This window comes from Gadus chalcogrammus, chromosome 4 (assembly GCF_026213295.1).
Source record: "Gadus chalcogrammus isolate NIFS_2021 chromosome 4, NIFS_Gcha_1.0, whole genome shotgun sequence".
In the NCBI taxonomy this organism is placed as follows: Eukaryota; Metazoa; Chordata; class Actinopteri; order Gadiformes; family Gadidae; genus Gadus; species Gadus chalcogrammus.
The window spans coordinates 18,411,736-18,418,726 of record NC_079415.1 but is presented as its reverse complement, the minus strand read 5'-3'; positions in this window follow the sequence as shown (position 1 = coordinate 18,418,726).

The window sequence follows — 6,991 nt, the reverse complement described above, 5'->3', positions numbered from 1 at the left end:
ATATATATATATATGTATATATATTTTTTTTTATTCATTTCTTTTGTTAGTTTGTTTTATTTTGTTTCGTTAGTTTGGTTTTTTCTTTGAATTTATTTTTATGATTTAAAGTATCATTTGCCAACGTCCTTGTCACAAACTCCTGTGTAGTAGCAGAGCCCGTCTACGAAGAGCCTGGGCACTCCCTATACGCCCCATTGTACCGATTTTGGTTGTAGTTCCATGAGACATCCACTGGGGGTGATCGCGGGCGAGTCCAGATTGAATGGGAGTCAATGGGGCTAAACGGCTAATTATGCCTCTTTCACCTGCTTGTCGTTGAAATATCGCAAATGTTATTGTAGATTCCGCAAGTTCAATATAGATTATGGTTCAAAATCAAATGAGTGAGTACTTATGTCCTTTCGATTTCTTACAGTTTGGGCCGTTGTTGGCCATATACGCTAGCATTCTGCTAATGAATGCTGATTGGTCAGGGACGGACTTGCGACTGATTACGACCAGAGACCCCTCTTACGGCATCTGAAGCTGAAGAGCAATCTGAATCGTGTTAACTCAATTTTTGACTACTGTATTTATATTTTCCTGCAGGTCCTTTTATTTTTTAGATAGTATGTATGGTGAAAGTACATGGGCATCAATGGAATTTCTTCCATTTCATGTGTTCAATGTTCAATGTGTTATTCAAATTCAAATTCAAATTCAAAAAAACTTTATTTGTCCCCAGGGGGCAATTGAGGGCACATAGCAGCAGCATTACAAAGGACAGGGCCATGTCCAAACAAAAACAAACAAACAAAAACAAACAAAAACAAACCACGGCTTCACCAGTCCATGTGGGGAGGGCACAAGCCCGGGTGGGGGGTTTAGGAGGAGTTGAGGAGGTGAACAGCCTTGGGAACAAAGGTTGCTTTTCTCCTCTGTGTCCTACAGCCGAGGCAGCGTAGTCGGCGCCCTGAGGGGAGCCACTCAAAGGCGGGGTGTAGAGCGTGTGAGGGGTCCTGCATAATTCTTTTGGCTAACCGGAGTGTTTGCTGGTCGTGGAAGGAGGAGAGAGTTCTTATTGAAAGTCCAATTATTTTAGAGCAAACTCTGGCCGTACTCTCCAGGCGGTTTCTGTTTTGGAGGGTGATGGAGTGGAACCAGCAAGTTATAGAAAATGTACAGATGCTTTCAATGAAGGAGTAATAGAAAGTAAGCAGTATGTTTTTGCTGACTCCAAAGGAATTTAGTTTCCTTAAAGGTTGGGTAGGTGATTTGCGAAACGCCAGCAGATTTTGAAAATACACAACTCAAATGGTCCTACCCCCTCTCCTTCAACGCTGACTCTGACTCCACCCATTCCAAGTACCTGGACGCGCAATCATGCACGAGCGCGAACAGAGATGCGCGAGAGCGAGCCAGGCTAGCGTAGGTTTTCGTTTAACAACATGGCACTACATTCAGCTGTAAGTTGCACCCAGTACCGCGGGAAGTAGGGGTGCTGGGGGTGCTGCAACACCCCCTGTCCGAGGCCCTGTCCTATCACAGAAAACGATCATTTCTAAAAACTCCGGCCAGAGTGGAGATTTCTGAAAACGCCGGTTATGTGTTGTCGGTTCAACGGGGAGAAACGGGATTTTAGTTTCTGAAGCGTCCACATTATGCACCAGGAAATGCTTAACGTCATGTGAGCGCCCGCTGTACCGTATTGGTCCGAATATAAACACAAACCCCATTGTAAGACGACCTATATTTGGAAAAAAGATTTGAAGACCAGATCCGGTTTTTATGAATAAATAAATTGTATTCATTGAAATAATATACGAAAATAAAAAGGCATCGAATAAAACACGGCATTGCCACTAAACAGTAGTGCAAATAGGCCGTACTGATGTGTACACCAAAGACTATTCCTGACACTCCTCTGCCCCGCTGTGTTCGCTCTGGCTGTGGTCGCTCCGAACTGTTTCGGCCCGTGGCAAAGCGAGTCATCCTCGCTGCTGTCCAAGGCATGTTGAGACGCAGCATTTATTTAATGCTCATATGACCTAGTGCTGAAAAAAGGTTATATGAAAAAGTGTGAGGGTAGCGGTGGTGCGCTAAACTTGTTCTGTGAGCAGCTGGATGTGAACGATCGATTTTCAACTGTGCGCGCATGCACTGGTGTAATTGAGATGCGCTGCTATACATCTTTTTTTTTATCAATGTAACGAGTTGCGAGTCTAGTGCAGGCTGAGTTTTTTTTTTCCCAGCACCCCCTGCTGAGAATACGTTCTCGCTGCTATGGTTGCACCAGATGTTATAAACATTAAACGGTCACATAAATCATTACTATTTTTAGAAAATGTATGTTTGTTTCATATAATTGTATTGGAAGTCCTGGTTTTCACTAGGGTTGCCGCGGTGTGGACATTTTCACACCGAGTAATACACTCGTCTCCACACCGGTATTACCGAGTATAAACGGTATAAACTTTGAAACTAGGTCAACCGCCACACAAGCATCGGTTTTTAGACCCTTCTCGTCCTTCAGTTGCCGCCAACGTTCGAAAGCAGCGCCTAGGATTATTCTTGATTTCAGTTTTTCTCTTTCAGCGTTTTTATTATCAATTACTCTCTGAAAAAGAGTTTTCCTTCTCTTTGCTGGTGGTGGTGGTGGTGGGGATGGTGGCGTCTTGTCTGCCATGGAAATTGTCTTCTACTGCTAGGTCCAAATGTGGATTAACTAGTTCCAGTAGCTACCGCAGGATAACAACAAACAGGAGCTTGCTCTGGGTCACGAGCTCTGGGTCACGAGTACTGCACGAAGGGGTCGCGCGCGGGGCGCGGGGGAGGGGGAGTGCAGTACGACCGTTTGATTGACGTACTTACTGTCCAATGAAACTCGGTGGCAATGGATATGATTGGCTGGAGTTTTTCGAGCCCTGCCCGTTCCACAGATGATTGACAAGTTTAATTTTCATGTCAGTACTTCTAACTCAGTGGCTGTAAGCGGGTTATGATAAGGATTTCAAGTAATTTTGCAAAAATGGCCAAAAAAGCAAATCACCTATGCAACCTTTAAGAGATACTTCCGCTGATGACACTTCCTAAGGATCTCTTCAGTGTTGGAGGAGAATTTCAACTGGCTGTCGAAGATGGTGCCCAGGTATTTATATTCCTCCACCAGCTCCACCGGCCTCCCGTGGATTGAGATGATGGATGCTGCGGCCAGCTCTCTCTGCCTCTTAGAAAAGGTCACCACCATCTCTTTGGTTTTACTCACGTTCATCTCAAGGCATGAGCTGTCGCACCACTCCACAAACTCCTGGAGAGCTGATCCATGCTGCTGTGAAGGACCTGAGAGCAGGGACAGGAGAACTGTGTCGTCTGTGTACTTCACCAGGTGACACTGAGGCTGTGTGGATCTGCAGTCATCTGTATAGAGGATGAAGAGCAGAGGTGAGAGCACACAGCCCTGAGGGGAGCCCGTCGAGGTGTGTCGGAGGTCGGAGAAGATGTTGTTGACCCGGACTCTCTGTGACCTGTCGGTTAGAAAGTCCATTATCCACCGGATGAGCTGGTCGTCTAGATGGAAGTAGGAGGTGAGTTTGTTCGACAGGATGTGGGGCTGTAGTGTATTGAATGCAGAGGAGAAGTCAATAAACAAGAGTCTGGCTGATGTGTTGGGCCGCTCCAGATGTTTGTGTACAGTGTCAATGATGAATGCTTTTGCGTCGTCCACACCTCTGCCTGTGCGGTAAGCATACTGTAGTGAGTCCATCAGGGTGTCGGTTACAGTGAGGATGTGTTTTTTTAACAACCCTCTCCATGGCCTTCATCACCAGGGAAGTGAGGGCCACAGGCCTGAGGTCGTTCAGAGTGTTGATGGTGCTTTTCTTTGGGATGGGGATGACTATAGAGTGTTTCCACAGCTGGGGGACTGTGCTAGTGTCCATGGATCTCTGAAACAGGGTTTGGAACACTCCCCCCAGCTGCTCAGCACAGAACCTCAGGACGCGGCCACTGATGTTGTCTGGGCCAGGAGAGCTGTTCTCCCTGGTCTTCCTGAGGGCTCTGACCACCTCCTCTGTTTTAAAGGTGAGTGTGGAGTCACCAGGTTTCAGTGTTGTTAATGTATCTGCCAGTTGGGTGGAGTTGTCAGTCTCAAACCTGGTGAAAAAGGAGTTGAGGTCGTTAGGGAGAGATGTAGAGCTACTACCCGCCACCTGGATGGTTTTGTGGTTGGTAGCAACGGTGTTAACAGCAGCCATGGTTTTGAGGCCCTGCCAGGCTGAGCGGAGGTTCCCCTGGATGAATTTTTCCTCAACCTTGTTCTTGTACTTCAGCTTAGCAGTTTTTATGGCGCGCTTACTTCCCTGTTGACCTCCTTCTTTTCAAACTCTGAGCCAGTGAAGAAAAACCTTTTTTTCTTGTTAAGAATTTCCTTCAATTCTTTTGTAATCCAGGGCTTATTGTTTGGGAAGATGGTGACCGTTTTGGAGGGGATGATGTTGTCCACACAGAAGTTGATGTAAGATGAGACGGTGTCCACTTGCTCCTCCATGTCGTTTGAAGGGGTTAGGAGGTTATTCCAGTCAGTGGATTCAAAGCATCCTTGCAGCGCTTCGATGCCGTCGCTAGTCCACTGCTTGATGTTTTTAATAACCTTCTTTGCCCTCCTTATGACAGGTATGTAAGATGGAGCAAGCAGGATGGTGTCGTGGTCGGCAGTGCCAAGAGGGGGGAGGGCTATGGACCTGAAAGCATCTGGTACAGAGCCATAGCATTTATCCAGTGTCCTCCCACGGCGAGTGGTGCATGTTACATATTGTTGAAAGCCTTTGAGTGATTTATCAGGAGAGCAGTGGTTAAAATCACCCAGGATGAATTTTGGGGAGTCTGGTGAGATTTGTTCTAGTCTATTTAATGAGCTTTTGATGTGCTCAGTGGCAGTAACTGCGTTTGCTCTGGGGTGTATGTAAGCCAGGATGATAAAAAGTTGAGGAAACTCTCTGGGGAGGTAAAAGGGTCGTAGGGAGACAGCCAGGAGCTCGATGTCAGGGGTGCACAGTTTCTCTCTCACTACAACTGTGGAGCACCAGCGGGTGTTAACATAGAGACACACACCGCCCCCATGTTGTTTACCGGTGCGCTCACTGTCCCGGTCGAGTCTGAGAGGGGGTGCGAAGCCATCAATATGCGTCGTGCTTTCTTCATCGTTCTTATTTAACCAGGTTTCGGTGAAAGCAAGAATAGAGGCACTTCTGTATTCATGCATGTGGTTAACGTTGTCTTGTAACTCATCCATTTTGTTGCGGAGGGAGCGCACATTGGCCAAGATGATAGACGGAAGTGGCCGTTGTTTAAATTTCTCCCGTTTAAGCCTAGCTTTAATTCCTCCTTTTTTCTTTTTTCATGTTATATACATGGTAGGTACGGTATGACCACCTTAAATAATACAGTCAATATCCCGCTCAATATCATTTAATCTGTCATTGTCTATTTTTCGAAAATAAAGATAGTTTAAAAAAGAAATGCCTCGTAAATGTGCAATGATAATGATAACTGCACTTACAGTGGAAACGGATTGTCCGTCCTTTCGTTACCAAGGACAGAAAAACGTTCTTGCTTGCTCCTGTATGAATGGTCCTAGGCTACCTGAGGCTTCACCTGGTAAGGAAAGTTGCGCTGGAGCCCGGGTAATATCGCACATGGCTTATTCAAGTTGCACGCTAGACATTCTCTTAAGTGTCGAGACTCAAGCACTTAACTTACCTTAACCGATTGTTCCATACAAATGATTAGTTAACGATTTAACAACTTCAACATCTGCTATTACAGTCGTTATTTTTTTGTAGGACTTGGGCTAATGACCTTGCACAGAGGGAAAACCATCTACACCACCTGTCATTGATTTCTATGCATTCAATGATCTTTACAGATGGGTTTGTTTTAAGCCATTGAATATACCGTAATTGGTCTGCCATGCAACACATTATAAGCTACACAATGTTTGTTAAATGAGAAATATGGTCTGGGTCACATTGAAACAGTAACAGTTGTATAACAGTAATTATACAAACATTATACCAACATTGCAACAGGCAAGTTTATTCAAACATCACACTAACAAGAAACACAATAAGAACAGTAACTAAAAAAAAAAGAGAAATGATTTAACAACACTGAACATACTGAACAGAGGCAGGGGAAAAGGACATAGGAAGAAGACTTGTCCGTTGTCACAGCATCAAGGTCCAACTGTAGAGATCAAGAAAATAAGAGGCATGAGGAGAACAACAGAACACTGCTCTCTAGCAGATTGTTTACTGATGTAAACTAAATTGATGCAGTCTTAAAATTATGATTCTAATCCAGGTTTCTATTTTAGGAGAAAGAAATGGCTCAAAATCGTTACTAAAAAAAAGTCTCTCTGTGAGTAACATACATATGTAAAACATTCGCGCGTTTCTTCTTTTTTTACATTAGCTCACTAAAACTCTGTAACTAGGGCAAAAAGAAAGCCTTACCTCCAACAGCTGGTGTTATCGTTGCGGGACAAGGGAAGTGCTTTAGAAACTGCCGTAAAGCAGTACCTCTGACAGTATTACAGTGTGTGACGTCATCGCATGTTTTTAACGCCTTTTTAGAACAGATACGTGACCTTAAAAAATGTAATATTCAGCTGAGTTTATTATCTTAGCCCCACCCTTTGATAGCAACTTTAAAATTACTTGACAAAAAATTACATCGTGAGAAAAGTGGATTCTGAGGATAAAACCCCCGTTGGCTCGCATTCATTCTGGACTCGCCTACGAGCGCCCCGCGTGGTCAAAGATTATTACTGCAACCAGTCCAGAAAACCGGAACTAACCCGCGAGTGCCAGTTCTCCTCATATTAGACATTCTCTGGTAGTAGTCAAGTAGGTGGCGGTATATGGGGAAAAACTATGATCCACCACTAAACTAGAAGAAGAAGAAGATCTCTGCATCCGGTACGTCACGGAATAGGTCACGTGTCTTGGCC